At 40.9% G+C, this 16504-nt stretch overlaps 1 long non-coding RNA gene across 1 annotated transcript; it reads right to left on the bottom strand.

Moving 5' to 3' along the window:
* Positions 1-307: 307 nt before the first annotated feature.
* On the bottom strand, positions 308-14512 carry LOC120438351. The gene is made up of 3 exons (XR_005611827.1): positions 14453-14512; positions 685-790; positions 308-368 (listed from the first exon to the last, which is right to left on the bottom strand). It is a non-coding gene; the product is annotated as an uncharacterized LOC120438351 (long non-coding RNA).
* Positions 14513-16504: the final 1992 nt, after the last annotated feature.

The following is a 16504-nucleotide window of genomic DNA, read 5'->3' as shown; positions in this document are numbered from 1 at the left end:
TCTCCAGCCAGGGTAAAAGACTTTCCACACAAATCACAACTATAAGGTTTAAATCCACCGTGGATGCGTTGGTGTGTTTTTAGGTTTTGAGCCAGGGTAAAAGACTTTCCACACAAGTCACAACTGTACGCTTTAACTCCACTGTGGGTGACTTTGTGTGTTTTTAAGTTTTCAGCCCGGTTAAAAGACTTTCCACACAAGTCACAGCTGTAAGGTTTAACTCCACTGTGGATGAGTTGGTGTGTTTTTAAGTGTCCAGCCTGGGTAAAATCCTTCCCACACTCATCACAGCTGTAGGTTTTCTCTCGCTTTCTTCTGTGAGGTTTGTCGGCCTCCTGAGAGCGCTGACTTCTCGCTCCATGTTGGTCCTGCAGTGACAGAGATACAAACAGAGGCAGTGAGTGAAATGCAGTCGTGGAACAAACTGAAACTCCCTCCATTGGTGGAATCAAACATGTCAACAAAAACACATTGTAGGTGATTCAACTGATTATATTGTTGTTTCAATGTGTGTAGAGAAAATATGATCTTTGTATTTTCTTGCAACTTCTGTGGTTTTTGGTTGTGAATGTAGATTCTGTATATATGGAGGAGAAAAGATAAAGCTGCTGTTAATGGGTTTTTAAAAACCAACCAGCTGTGCACACAGTTTCAATAACAGTGTAACTGTGATGTTTTTGTCACCTTTTGTCTTGAAGTCATTGTTTCCTCTGTAGTGGCTGAGCTGAGTCCAAATGGCTGAAATTGTTCTTCTGCTGCACCACCAGACTCTTCTCCTCCTGTTACTCAGCTGGGACACAAAAAGTATATATATGTATTTTATTCCTGACAAAAAGAAGCAGAGCAAATAAACATGACTAAACTCCTCAGTGACAACAATACCTATGAAGCTTCAAGGTGAAACCCCAGAAGCAACTACAAAAAGAAAGTCATCAGTTGCCTACAAGAACTTGAAAGGGAAGAACCCCTCACCCCCCTGCATATCACCGCCTTTACCCTGTATATATGGACTTCCATAGATCCACAAAGACGGAGTCTCGATCAGTATAAACTCAGCCGCCTACAACATTTCAAGCACCTCATTACCATCCTAGCTCCCCTAGAATGGGAATGACACAACACAGTGTGGTTGGCTAGGTTAACTCACAAGCAGAATTTAGCTGTGTCTGACTACAATAGAGACTTTCTTCTTTAGATGTTTCTGAAACAAGAAGGTGTAGTAAACAGATTTGTTTCAGAAAAAGGGGAAAGTAATTAAAACGACATACATAAGCACAGAATGTTTTAATCCTACTAACACATACACATACATGCAATGATGCTCATGAATAGCAGATGGTATTTTAAGCCTGTGTTTCTGATTTTATCATCTTGTTCGGCTCACTTAGTAAGATGAGAAACGATATATGAACTAGTGGACTAATATTATATTAGGAAAGATGATTGAATGATAACAGGGGTGAACAGAATGCAGCAGAGGGTTTAAATGAGTGAGACTAACAGATTCTTAGTTTCTTGTTTAGGGCTGGGCTATATCATACCGTTCACGGTAATACCGGTGTAATGTTGGGCAACGATAAGAAAATGAAATATCGCGATAGAATATGGGTAAAACGCGCATGCGCAGTGCCTTTGTTTACATACGCACATGGCGGCGACGCAGAATGAGAAGAGCGAAAGCGGATTGTTGAATGAAACGGATGAACCAGAATTGGTTTGTAAAAATGCTGCAACTTCAGTGGTGTGGAACTGGTTTGGCGTCAGATATACAACAAAGCATTATTTTTGGTAGAGCATGCTAGCGGGCCGTCGTTATTACCGTGTTTTTTGGAAAATACGGCACACTTAAAATCAATCCTTTGATTTGTCTGAAAATCGACAGTGCCTTATGTATGAATTCTGGTTGTGTTTACTGACCTGGAAACGATTTTATGTGGTACACGGCGCTCGAAAATCTGTCAGATGTTTCAGTACGACTTTGCTAAGCTACGAAGCCGCACCACTTGATGGATTGTCGGAGCATTACGGCTATTGTAGGCAGGCGCCTCGCGGAGTGATACATACTGTGCTTCAACATAATATTACCGTATTGTGTGTGTATAACCTCTTTTTAAGTTTTGTGGATATTATACATGGTTATGCTGAGGATATGTCGGCCAATTTCCACTGGAAATGCCTTTTGGTTAAACTGTCAGCAAGGAATTTGCATTTGCACTGTTAATTTTTTATATTTATTTTAATGCACTTAAAAAAGCTGCTTGTTTAAGTGAAAATACACTGATGGGGTTTTTTTTTGCACTAATAAAGTTGAGGAGTTGTAAAGTATGTTGTCTAGTGTCAATTATATCGTCAGTTATATCGTTATCGCAAATTTTCAAATGTATATCGTGATAAATATTTTTGGTCATATCGCCCTGCTCTATTCTTGTTCCTGATGATCAGATAAATGGTGAGTTTAAAATCCAGTTAAGGAACGAAAAAGGCCAAAGATTTTAAGTTTTTAGGAATAATTTTTGATTTACGTCTTAAATTGGACAAGCATGTAAGGAAGATTGATAAGATGGTCAAGGCTAATCTGAATTGTTTTGAGTTAATTCGGCACTATATACCTGCTTCAGCAGCTCAGTTATTTATGTATTTGTCACGTTTCTGGGTCTTTTGAACCAGTGTTTTGAGTTCTAGTTCATTTTTGATGTTTATGGTTTATGTTTAAGTTCTTTAGGTCAGCGAAGTTCATTTGGTTATTAGATTCCTCTTGTGTTTTCTTCCCCTGCATTTAAGTTTCCCTCACCCTTTGTGTTTCATGCTGCGTGTCTTATGTTATCAAGTTTGTATTGTCATGTCTGCGTCTCATGTTTCCTGTTTTATTTTGAAGGTCTGTGTCCTGTGTCAAATCTGTTCGATGGCATCATTTAGGGCTGCACAATTAAATGCTAGAAAATCGCGATCTCAATTCATACTAATGTGCGATCTCATTTCCAAATGACAACGATGTAAGAAAAAAAAAAGCGGAGGGCATTACACAGCAGTTGTTTTGTTTGCTCTCAATTTTGACAGTCCTATTAAAGATTAATATCAGTCTGGACATGCTCCAGATTTCTTGAAATTATTTAACTCTTTTGCAACTTTTTACTTTTGTGTTACTCACAGCAACAAGTCCACCTCATTGTTAGTCCATTTAAAAAACTCTGTGCTTTTCCTCAACATTTTGCTGCCACGTTTCAAAGAGCCGGTGTTCTGGGAATCCATCCTACCTAACATACCATCCTACCCGTTGTTTCAGCACATGCGCAAAACCATCCTACCTTTGTTAATCTGAGCTAGAAGCATACTTTAACAGCTAAAATTCAGTGGCGAACCATCCTACCTTTGTCAATAACAGCTAGAAACATACTCTGATGGGTAAAATTAAGTGCCAAACCATGATACCTTTGTGAATGTTACCTACAAGCATACTTTAACGGGTAAAATTAAGTGGCAAACTGTCCTGGCTTTTTGAATATGAGCTACAACAGGGGTAGGCAATCCCAGTCCACGAGAGCCGGTGTCCCTGCAGGTTTTAGATGTGTCCTCGAACCAACACAGCTGATATAAATGGCTAAATTAGCTCCTGAACATGTCCTGAAGTTCTCCAGAGGCCTGGTAACGAACAAATCATGTGATTCAGGTGTGTTGACCCAAGGTGAGATCTAAAACCTGCAGGGACACCGGCCCTTGTGGACTGGGATTGCCCACCCCTGAGCTACAAGCATACTCTGATGGGCAAAGTTACCGTATTTTCACGACCATAAGGCGCACTTAAAAGTCTTAGATTGTCTTCAAAAAGTATGGCGCGCCCTATAGTGCAGTGCGCCCTGTGTGTTGTAATGAGGACGTAGTAGAGAACACCATGAGAACGCTAAAGGGTGAAGTGTGGGCGTTGACTGTACCGGTATATACAGGGAGTGCAGAATTATTAGGCAAGTTGTATTTCTGAGGAATAATTTAATTATTGAACAACAACCATGTTCTCAATTAACCCAAAAAACTCATTAATATCAAAGCTGAATGTTTGTGGAAGTAGTTTTTAGTTTGTTTTCAGTTTTAGCTATTTTAGGGGGATATCTGTGTGTGCAGGTGACTATTACGGTGTATAATTATTAGGCAACTTAAAAAAAACCAAATATATACCCATTTCAATTATTTATTTTTACCAGTGAAACCAATATAACATCTCCACATTCACAAATATACATTTCTGACATCCCAAAACAAAACAAAAACAAATCAGCGACCAATATAGCCACCTTTCTTTGCAAGGACACTCAAAAGCCTGCCATCCATGGATTCTGTCAGTGTTTTGATCTGTTCACCATCAACATTTCGTGCAGCAGCAACCACAGCCTCCCAGACACTGTTCAGAGAGGTGTACTGTTTTCCTCCTTTGTAAATCTCACATTTGATGATGGACCACAGGTTCTCAATGGGGTTCAGATCAGGTGAACAAGGAGGCCATGTCATTAGTTTTTCTTCTTTTATACCCTTTCTTGCCAGCCACGCTGTGGAGTACTTGGACGCGTGTGATGGAGCATTGTCCTGCATGAAAATCATGTTTTTCTTGAAGGATGCAGACTTCTTCCTGTACCACTGCTTGAAGAAGGTGTCTTCCAGAAACTGGCAGTAGGACTGGGAGTTGAGCTTGACTCCATCCTCAACCCGAAAAAGGCCCCACAAGCTCATCTTTGATGATACCAGCCCAAACCAGTACTCCACCTCCACCTTGCTGGCGCCTGAGTCGGACTGGAGCTCTCTGCCCTTTACCAATCCAGCCACGGGCCCATCCATCTGGCCCATCAAGACTCACTCTCATTTCATCAGTCCATAAAACCTTAGAAAAATCAGTCTTGAGATATTTCTTGGCCCAGTCTTGACGTTTCAGCTTGTGTGTCTTGTTCAGTGGTGGTCGCCTTTCAGCCTTTCTTACCTTGGCCATGTCTCTGAGTATTGCACACCTTGTGCTTTTGGGCACTCCAGTGATGTTGCAGCTCTGAAATATGGCCAAACTGGTGGCAAGTGGCATCTTGGCAGCTGCACGCTTGACTTTTCTCAGTTCATGGGCAGTTATTTTGCGCCTTGGTTTTCCACACGCTTCTTGCGACCCTGTTGACTATTTTGAATGAAACGCTTGATTGTTCGATGATCACGCTTCAGAAGCTTTGCAATTTTAAGACTGCTGCATCCCTCTGCAAGATATCTCACTATTTTTGACTTTTCTGAGCCTGTCAAGTCCTTCTTTTGACCCATTTTGCCAAAGGAAAGGAAGTTGCCTAATAATTATGCACACCTGATATAGGGTGTGATGTCATTAGACCACACCCCTTCTCATTACAGAGATGCACATCACCTAATATGCTTAATTGGTAGTAGGCTTTCGAGCCTATACAGCTTGGAGTAAGACAACATGCATGAAGAGGATGATGTGGACAAAATACTGATTTGCCTAATAATTCTGCACTCCCTGTACGATCGCACATACCTGTATACAAGAACAGGTATGTGTGTTATGCAGAACATTGTTGTTTTAACAACCCTGAAAATGGCAAAGAGACACGCTTACGAAGTACAGTTTAAACTGAAGGCCATCAGCTACGCAGGGGAACATGGAAATCGAGCAGCCGCGAGAGAATTTAAGATTAATGAATCGATGGTTCGCAAGTGGAGGAAGCTAGAAAACAAGCTCCGGCAGGTCAAGAAAACGCAGCTGAGTTTCCGCGGACATAAGGCGAGGTGGCCCGAGTTGGAGGAAAGACTCGAGCGGTGGATCATCGAGCAAAGAACGAGTGGGAGAAGCGTTTCGACGGTCACCATTCGGCTAAAAGCAGTTTCACTAGCAGACGAAATGAAAATTGAACATTTCCAAGGAGGCCCGTCTTGGTGCTTTCGTTTTATGAAACAGTGCCATTTTTCCATCCGGACCAGGACTACGGTAGCGCAGCAACTTCCAGCGGATTATAATGAAAAGCTGGCCATCTTCCGCTCCTACTGCAGCAAACACATCGGCGACAAAAACATCCAGCCCAGCCACATCACAAACATGGACGAGGTGCCGCTAACTTTCGACATCCCGGTGAGCCACACTGTGGAGAAGAAGGGGACCAGCACGGTAGCGATACGCACAACGGGGTACGAAAAGTCTTCTTTTACTGTTGTGCTTGGCTGCCATGCTAATGGACAGAAACTGCCGCCTATGGTGATTTTTAAGCGAAAGACTTTGCCTAAAGAGAAGTTTCCAACAGGAGTCATCATTAAGGCAAATGAAAAGGGCTGGATGGATGAGGAAATGATGAAAGAGTGGCTGAGGGAGGTGTATGTAAGGAGACCAGGTGGTTTTTTCCACGCATCACCATCGCTCTTAATCTGTGACTCTATGCGTGCCCCCACAGCATCCCCCCCACACCCTCTAGCAGATCATTACATGAAGGAACCTTTTTTAAAGAAAAAAACCAAGCGCGTCCATGCTCACAGGTGTACACACAGGTGATCACACACAAACTACACCCTTTTTGGCTCTTACCTCAAAGCACACTGTGCGCTGTCGATCTTACGTGCTGCACAATAATGTTTAATATTTAGTATTTACTGTCATATTCCCATAGATCATTGTGATGATGTTTATTACTCTCGTTTTCTTCTGCTTGCTTTCTTCTTTCTTTCTCAACAAGTGATCCAGGTGATCGATATATGTATTTTTTGTCTGCTTATTCTGTTGGTTTTTGGTTTTTTGCCCTTTTTCCCCGTCCCTCTTCCCCGCTGTTTTTCTTTCCCTCTTTCTTTCTCCCCTTTCCTTCCCCCAGTCAAGTCTGTCCCGTATTCAGCAAGTAAAAATAAAATAAACAATAAAAGGTGAATCAAATGGACCATTACGGCAAGGCTGGGATGGTCCATTTGGTAAAGTAAATCCGTTGGGCATCTTTCTTTGCCTTTAGACAATAATTCTGATGGCAAAAGAACCAAACGGGACAGGTTAAAAAAAAAAAAAGAGAAAGAAAAAAAAAGAAAAAAGAAGGGGACCAGCACGGTAGCGATACGCACAACGGGGTAGGAAAAGTCTTCTTTTACTGTTGTGCTTGGCTGCCATGCTAATGGACAGAAACTGCCGCCTATGGTGATTTTTAAGCGAAAGACTTTGCCTAAAGAGAAGTTTCCAGCAGGAATCATCATTAAGGCAAATGAAAAGGGCTGGATGGATGAGGAAATGATGAAAGAGTGGCTGAGGGAGGTGTATGTAAAGAGACCAGGTGGTTTTTTTCCACGCATCACCATCGCTCTTAATCTGTGACTCTATGCGTGCCCATCTCACAGCCGATGTGAAAAAACAAGTGAAACAAATGAACTGTGAGCTTGCTGTCATTCCGGGAGGCCTGACAAAGGAACTCCAACCGCTGGACATCGGTGTGAACCGCCCATTCAAAGTAAGGCTGCGAGCGGGGTGGGAGCGATGGATGACCGATGGAGACCACAGTTTCACCAAGAGTGGAAGGCAGCGCCAGGCGAGTTACGCCACAATTTGCGAATAGATTGTAGATGCTTGGGCTAACATGTCTGCTGGCACTGTTGTTCGAGCTTTCGCAAAAGCCGACATCATTTCCGAGGAGCCGCACGGCACGGAAAGTGACTCTGACAGTGAAGAAAGTGAACCTGGCATGTTTGATGGCGATTTATGGCAATTCAGACACAGAGGATGAGGACGTCGATGGGTTTGATTGATGACAATTACCGGTAATAAAAATGTGAGTACCAAACTCAGTTTTGCTCCCGCTTTATTTTTAAATACGCATACTTGTATGCGCCCTATAATGAAGTGCGCCTTATGTGTGTGTTAAATACAGTAACCGCACACATAACTGAGACTGCGCCTTTTAGTACGGTGCGTCTTATGGTCGTGAAAATACGGTAAGTGGCAAAGTGTCATACCTACTAAAATTTGTGCTGGAATTACTCTGTGACAGCAGAAATGTGCATAAACTACTTACAATAAGACGTTTTGCCAAGGAACGATGGTTTGTCAGAACACCAGAAAGTAAATAAGCAGCAGACAGAAATGAGGCAGGTCGAATCTTCTTGCGTTTCACGCATGCGCAGTACTGGCACGTAAGCGTTTTCGGCCGTTTCAATCTGGACGCGCAACGCTGTGAAAACGACTGAAAATGCTAGTGTGGACATGGAATGTTTTCAGAAGAGAACGCCGTTTTCCAATCTATCCAGGCTAGTGTGGACGCAGCCTCACTCTTCTCTCAACCTCTTCACAATAAACTGTGAACAGATACCGAGGAGAGCAGCAGAAGACCTCATCCAGGAGCTGTTGAAGTATGATTGTTTTTGATGGTAGCAATCAGGTGGAGACTTTTACTTCCAAAATCAGACGTCTTCATTTGCGCTGGCAGCAGGCACAATATTGGCCCATTTTTGGGGTGCTTCAGCCAGAGCGATGGCGGCTGAGACGCAACAGAGCGGAGGTTGAGTGTCTGGCTTAAAACAGGACATGTTAGCTGCATTTAACCCTCAGTTACTCTTTATATAGTTAGGTAGGACTCAGACCATGTTTCTTTTTAGCAGAAAAACATCACACCAGGTAACCTGCAGTGTTGAAAACATCTTTGCCGACAATGTTTGCTACTCTACAATCCGTCCTACTCTGTAGTAAAATTAGCCACATCTGACCGTCCTGTTGCTCCCATTGAAATTTATATAGCCTATTTAAAATCTAAAACTTAAGATTGTCCGTAGCCTACTGTTGTTACCACTGTCCTGTTTGCAACGTATACTGAGAGAGGACTTTTTGTTAGTGATCTTAATAGAATTTTTTTCATATGTAAATTTTCGTCTAATTGAATACAATCTATTTGTGTATGATTGTCAGTCCAAAGAGGGAGAGAGGAAAGAGGGGAATTTCAGGAGAAAGTACAAGGTCAGGAAGAACCAGGTAAGAAAACAGACAACTGACATGCAAAACAGAAACTGTTAAACTGACAAAGAGACAAAACCTGATTTTACTCACACAATCTGGAAGTTGTGTTCTCCCTATCCGGTCGTAAAGTCTGGTGTCACTAGCCGTGTCTGGGTCTAAACTCCGCTGCAGGTCCATATATCAAACGATCACTATGGCATTACTGAGAGTTGAAAAACTGTCTAAATTCTTTCATCTTTAATAAAATGATGAGCGTTCTGCTCTACCAGGTGTAACAATTGAGTTTAACATCCAGGCTTCCATGAAAACAGAATTTATGACATTTAACGTAGTTAGAAGTTAGCAGGAAGTTAGCTCGCTAGCTTCTATCTAAATACAATATAGAATGTCCTGACTGCGGGGTTTTGGAAACAAATTCAAACGTACAGCTCTGCTATCACTTCCAACATAAATGAAGACAGAAAACTAAACAGCAGTGACGTTTGTAGAGTTACTGAAGTTTGGCTAGCTGGTATATAATGATGTGCTACGTGACCGCTAGCGACACAGCTATGTTAGCATAATATAAACAAGCTAACTTTTTTTCCACTCGATAAAAGTTAACTTGAGTGTTCTCGGTGGTCGGGAACAAATGTAATCGCATGGCAGGATGCTGTAAAAGGACCAAACTTCAGTCAGGAGAACAAGTGAGATAATCCATCCACAATACGAGGTTAGGCATTCATATACTGCTGCATGGGCTGTGCTGTAGTTACATCATAAGGTTTTAAAAACTGAGCTTAAATAAATGATTAGCGGTAATAAAAGCCGAGGGATCAACAGTGATCACTGATTGTTTTAGGAGCTTTTTGAGATTAAATAGAAGAAAATACAAAACATTAAACATGTTGACAACACAAAAGTGATATTAAACGCAGACTACTTATCTCATTCATCTGTTGCTCTGTCTCTCCTGCTGCTTTGAGCATGTACATGACAAAAGAATTTCCCTCGGGATAAATAAAGTTGTTCTTATTCTTATTCTTACTTTAGGCCCGGAAGTAGGATTCGTCACGTCATCACTTAACAACCAGATATTAAAGCTGCTATACAGAATCTGCAAAACAAACTGGGTTGAAACATTTTTGACCCTCTTTAACAACATTCCAACATAACATTATCATTGATTAGGGAGATTAAAATTAATGATATATTTTATGTGGTTCAGCTACAACTCTATTAAAACCTCAGCCAGTAATAGATAGGCCAACTTTTGGACCATCTAATTGTCTGTATGACTGCTGCAGCACATACATCACATTTGCGCACTATCAGAAAGTGCCAAACGGAGCCCCGGTGGAGTGAGGAGTTGTAAAGAGAAGCAGAGCGCTCTGTTTATATTCTAAAAATGTTTTAAGCTTGTTCCAAAGATTCTGCACTGCAGCTTAAATGTTTTCCAAAAGCACACATACACTTATCAGTGTTTCTCAAACTTTTTACAGTGTGTACCACCTGATAAAAATGTCAAGCTCTCCTAAGTACCACTATGAAAGCATGAAACTCATAACTCTTACAACACAAAATTATTATTATTAAATTAGTAAAATTAGTATCTGCAAGATTTTTTCATACATTGTATACATTCTACCACAGGCAAAGTTGCCTCCATTTTTATAGTTTTTATTCATATTTTGTAATAATTTATTCTGTTTTGGGAGTGTTTTTTAATGTTTCTGTATTATACACTCAGTTTACTTTTTACTCACTATGAGCATCATTCATTATTCTCCCCCAGTAATTAAGGTTAGGATATGTTTTTTTTTTTTTTTATTCCAATCCATTCTTCTTTTGCAGCAACAACATTTAAGGATGCAGGGACTGACAGCACCCCCAAAGCTCTGATCCTAGAATCGCCCCTGGCTGGGAGTAAATAAAATACAGACGCATCTGGAGATCACCCTATGAAGTAGTATTCTAAAGGCTGATCTGAGCAGCATTCCTCACACGCGGGGGTAGCCCTTTGGCACCCCTGCTCAGTAGGCTTCCACTACTCTCTCTCTCTCTCTCTGTGAAAATGTGACGTCATTCAGGGGTAAAACCGCAAAGAGTTCTGGGAACTTGTGGCAAGAGGTACTAGCGCACGCAGGCTTTCAATTGAACTCAGTTACACAGCGATTAAAAGAAACACAAAAAATGGCAAGAAGCTGTTGTATTATTAACTGCAATAGCCGATCGCATGACAGCCACGGGAAGCTGACGGGTAAAGAGATCGGTTGTTATCGGATTACGTCGTTGAAGAGAAATTGTTCGAGCCATGTTTCTGAAGTAACAAACAGGCGACGGATAGCCTGGATTGCAGCCATTCAAAGACCAAATATAACGTCCCAGAACACTGCAGCTGACATGTTAGTCTGCTCCAAGCATTTCCACAAAGGTCAGTGTTTTGTAGTAGTTAATACGTCATTTTTCATAACATAATTGGTGATATAGGTTACAAGCAAGTCTGTCGCTGAACAGAAATTGTCGCACTATGCTCCTTTGTTTATTGTGCATAAATAGTGAATTGTCCTGACAGAATATTGCGTTTCGCTTCTGTTATTACCACGGTACATTGACAAAAACATATACTTTTATTCACAGGATAAAACAGTTTTTTTGTATCACTAATTGGCCAGTACGATTACAGCATACAATATTATTGTCACTGCTACATTTCTGTAATGTGTACCAGAAATTATTTCCACTACTAATTAATTACCGTTGAGCTCAACGGTCCTATATATAAACAGTTAACAAACGTGTATTTATGAAGATGATTTGTGAGACTGGTAAACTTATGTACGATGGTCTTTCGTTCTACACGGTGCATTTCAAGGTCCTGTACCCATCCGTCGGTAAACTGTACCTGGGCTTGTTGCAGTGACCTGAAGTTACTAAAAACTTCATGAGTGTATGCACTCACTCCAAGAACAGTATAATTATAAATATGAGCGTGGTAAAAGTTGGGCAGCACGCTGACGTCTTTTGTCCAAACCTCTCACTCCCTTTGATTTTTTCCTCGTATCTTGTCTTTGACTTTTCATCAAGTCTGTCTTTGTACGGACCGGCATTGTTCTCCTTCGCAGGGGCGGATCTAGAACGGTGGCATGGGGTGGCAAGTGCCACCCTAAAATGATCCCTTGCCACCCCAAGTGCCACCCCAGTTTTGCATATGACAGTGTTGTTTGTTAAAATAAGATAGCATTAACAGTTTGAGCGTAGTTACAGTCAACAGTGAATATAAATGCTAAAACTAAATATATTGCATAGTGTTCCCCCCCTCCACCATTAACAAATGGTTCAGCCCATAGCAGGACCGGCTTTTTTCTTGTTTTCAGTAGCAAGCGATGTTTATGATTGTGCCAGAGCACATTTTGAACAGCACCATGGGAATTTCGGATTTTACACAGGTGGTTGGATGTTACACTCTGGAAATGGAAGGAAGGTGAGTGTTATTAACCCTCTGTGGTCCACAGACACGCTGCACCTCCAAATCACATGATTATTTTAAGCTGACATAGCAATAAGCTGCAGCCACGCTGAGTCTCTATTTCAGCCCACATTGAAAGTTCGGACTTCAAAGTTTTTAAATTTTAATTACAGGCCAGTAAATCCAGAGTTATGATAATATATATAAGCCATGCTTTTTTCTAAATACTGTCGTCACGTTTTTGTGTGTGTGTTTTAAGCGTTTTCTAAGGACAGCGCGAAAACAGTAAAGAAAGGGAAAAAAGCCACCTCTTTCCTATCGGTGGAAAAATGTACCATGTCGACCAATTAAAAAAAAAGTCAACACGTGGGATTTGGTTGTTTAGGAAGAGGGGAGAGTTTTGGGAGTGACGGTAACAGCAGCGAGACAGAGCAAGCGAGTGAGAGAGAGAGAGAGAGTTTTTAGATGTGGGAGATTTGTGACGTTTAGTGTGGAGTGTATACTTAGTGTGTTGTGTGGTCTTGTGTAGTTGTTCTGTTGTGTAGTCGTTTTGTTTTGTGTGTCAGTGAGGGCACTAATGAATGTCACAAAGGCACATTGCAGTGTAAACACTGTCACTAAGTAGAAAACCAGCGGAGTGATACACCTGCTGTTGTCAGGCCTGCAGGTTTATCCCTGTGCTGTTCTCCTCTGTCGTTTGGTGGACAAACTTTTTTTTTTACTGGCACACATCATTTGTGGGGCATCTTATTGCGAAACCTGACTGTTCTCTCATTTTAGTTTTAGTAATATTTTTAAATGGTTGTACAAAAGGAAGAAAACGGCAGGAGTATTGGCTGCATTTTTAGATAAATAGTTGTATGTGTTTACAAAATGTACATTTTATATTTGCATTTCAAGTTATAAAAATTTAGTCAACATGCCTGTGGGGGGTTTTTTTACAGTAAAAAAATACTACTAGGATTTTAAGTTCTTTGTGTGATTTCAGATCAGTAATAGTACTATTAATAGTAATAGTAGTACTAATGCAGTATGTCAGTGAAAAAAACAACTAAATTCAGTTGAGCTGAAAAGAATGATACCAAACAAGGGGAAAAAAAATAAAATGAAACAATTTGAGGGTGAAATACAAACGTAAACTCAAAAGGAGTCAAAAATGGCCGGTTGTATTTCAGACCTCAGTGGGTTAATCCAACAAATCATGAAAAATGAGGTTTAAATTTTTGTTCATGACAGTGCAGATTTATGACATTTTGTGTAATTTAAGCTGTAACAATGTGATTGTTTTCTAACAAAAAACAGTGTGAAACTTAAGTTAGACTTGTGTTTGTAAATGAACCGCCCCATGTTGTGTAGCTTTCTGGATTTTATACTTATTGGGCTACATATTTATTTATTATACAGGCTATACAGTACATAAGATCAAAACTCACATGTTTTATGTAACTAAAGTGTGTAATTATGTGGGCTACAGACAATAATTAAGTTATAGACTATGTTTATATGAAAAACGTGTATACTTAGTGCATTTTAATTATTTTAACCATATGTAACCACCTGCATATGTGTTTGGGGGGAAAAAAAGGCTTTGATTTTGCAACCCCATTTGATTTCTTTGCCACCCTCATGCCACCCTAAGAAAATTTCTCTAGATCCGCCCCTGCTCCTTCGTTTTGTACATACCTTTTTTGGGGAGCAAAGAAAAAGCAAGAATTCATTGGAACCGGAGAATGAACGTTTTTCGGTGCTGCAAATGCTTGCGGCATGCAACGCGCGAAAGACACGTTGTCTGTCCCCCAGGCTTGTACCTGTGGCTTCCTGTCCTGGGGGTGGGGGTTGGCTGTTCTCCTGCCCTGCACCCCATCCTTTTGTTCATATTCAAAGACTATTTTTCTATATGTATTCTTTCCCCCTAGCAACCGTCATTTCATAATGTTGCAAGCAATCACGAACTCTACAGTCTGTCTAACTCCAGTGTATACCAAGCAATCTATTATTCTCAACAGAGATAAACTCAACATAAACTGAACCCACATTAAAGTTAGCTCGGTGCTTACCTTTAGATGATCCCACAAACCGAGAGAAACTCCGCGATGAAGCTGGAAGTCTTTCCAAACAGGAAACAGATCAGGGAGCAGAGACCCACGTGGTTCACGCTGATCTCAGCTACAATCCAGGAGACAAGGGTGTACAGATCGATGCAGATATCGATCCAAACGTTGGTAGTGGTATATGTTCCTGTAAGTTCACTACTTTACTCCCGTTTCGTGAAAAAGCAGCTCTCTCTGCTCGACTCCTCTCCTGCACACACACTTTCTCCGCCCCCTTTTCCTGGCTCTGCTGTGATTTGTGGCTGTGCGGTCACGTGACTCAGCGTCACAAGGTTCACAATATTGCTTCAATATTTGTGTCCTGTGTCACTAAAAATACATTTTATTTTAATTTTATATATTAATGACCTGCAGAATCTCCTTATCATATTAAGTGATTCATAATTGTCACTTTATGCTTTCTCCATCTCTAAAGTGATTACATCCTTGCATTACATACTTTAGGTTCATTTTCTGCAGGCAGGTTTCTGACAGAAAACAGGCAGATTTAGAATATAAAATGCAGCGTTTTATAGATGGATGCATAAAAAAAATGAAAAATTACATGTATGTGCCAACTTTCTAAACACTTTGTTACATTTATGATAAAGTAGATAAAACACATTTATGTCGGCCTTGGCTCATAGTTCTTGTCTTTAAATGAACTTTGTCTGTGTGTGTTTCAGGTGCTGCACTCTCAAAGACTGAATGAACCAGCATTGCAGCCATGGGTCATTGTGAGCATCACAGGGAAGGTTGAAGCCGCCCACTGCACCTGTATGGCCGGAGTCGTGGAGACCTGCAGCCATGTCGCTGCTCTTCTGTTTAATGTAGAAGCAACAGTGCGGATCTGTGGCACAAGGCCTGTTACAGATGAACCTGCATACTGGGTTTTGCTGGGTAATATGACCAAGATACAGTCAGAGGTTGGCCATAAGATAGACTTCTCCTCTTCAGCTGCCCAAAAAAAGGCTCTTGATCAAAACATAAACAGACCATCCGTATTGAAAGGTAAAAGGAGCCGTCCTCAAAAAAGAAAAATCCCACCTGCTACTGTGGAGGAGTTGTCACTGCTATAATGCCATAATGTTTTATATAGGGGTCTAGATTTATGCCTGTAGTGCACTGCCATGTAAATAATTTGCATTTACTGAATATGTACTGACTGAGTACCACTGTTCAAAAATTCAATAAAGAAACAAACTAATTTTTGCCTCTTTTTTTTAAATTAAAACCACTTTATAGAACATCACATCAGTTACAATGTAGAATCCATGTCATTTATAGTTTATAAATGACAAAATGTTTACACAAAATCGTGACAGTGTTTACATGATATCACCCACTACTAACATTATTTACTGTTATCTTTTGAAAAAAAAAATACCGCTATTTATACAGCACAAGACTTAAGAATATTTAACAGGAGCAAGTTTCATTTTTCCCTGGTTTTACTACCACACTGTTCACCAAACGCAGCAAACCTTCACCATCTTATCCAGAAGGGTCACCTCTTCACCCTCACATGGAAGAAGTAATCTGATTGGCATGGTGGTATGTTTGAAGCGGGTCCCTTGTGTAGCGCTGGAACCCAGTCACGATGTTTCATCCATTTCATAGGCTGGTTTGCTGCAATAATGCCAAATAATTAGCAACTCTAGAAATAGAAGATACTTCTGCAAAATCACTCAGTAGGATGTTTGTTCTACTTTGCTATGACCTCAGAGCGCATCGAAAATAAAACTAATAGGCTATAAAGAGTGATATGAACAGATTTAGAACTTACCGGAATGAAACCGTCTGGAGCACCAACAGATATTTGGAGATGGAAGAGAACTGGATATCAGCTCGTCTCACAGCTGCTATCCAGGCTAGACGCCTTCGTTTGGTAACATCCGATACACGAGCTGCCTCATGTTGCTTCCAGGTTGGGAAAGAATGAAAAGACAAACCCTTTTCAAGCTTATTCTCTTGCCGGTCGTGCGATCGAACATTGCAGCCGACCACACAGCCTTCGCT

This window comes from Oreochromis aureus, linkage group 3 (genome assembly GCF_013358895.1).
Source record: "Oreochromis aureus strain Israel breed Guangdong linkage group 3, ZZ_aureus, whole genome shotgun sequence".
Taxonomy (NCBI): domain Eukaryota; kingdom Metazoa; phylum Chordata; class Actinopteri; order Cichliformes; family Cichlidae; genus Oreochromis; species Oreochromis aureus.
This window is presented reverse-complemented; position numbering and strand designations above follow the sequence as displayed.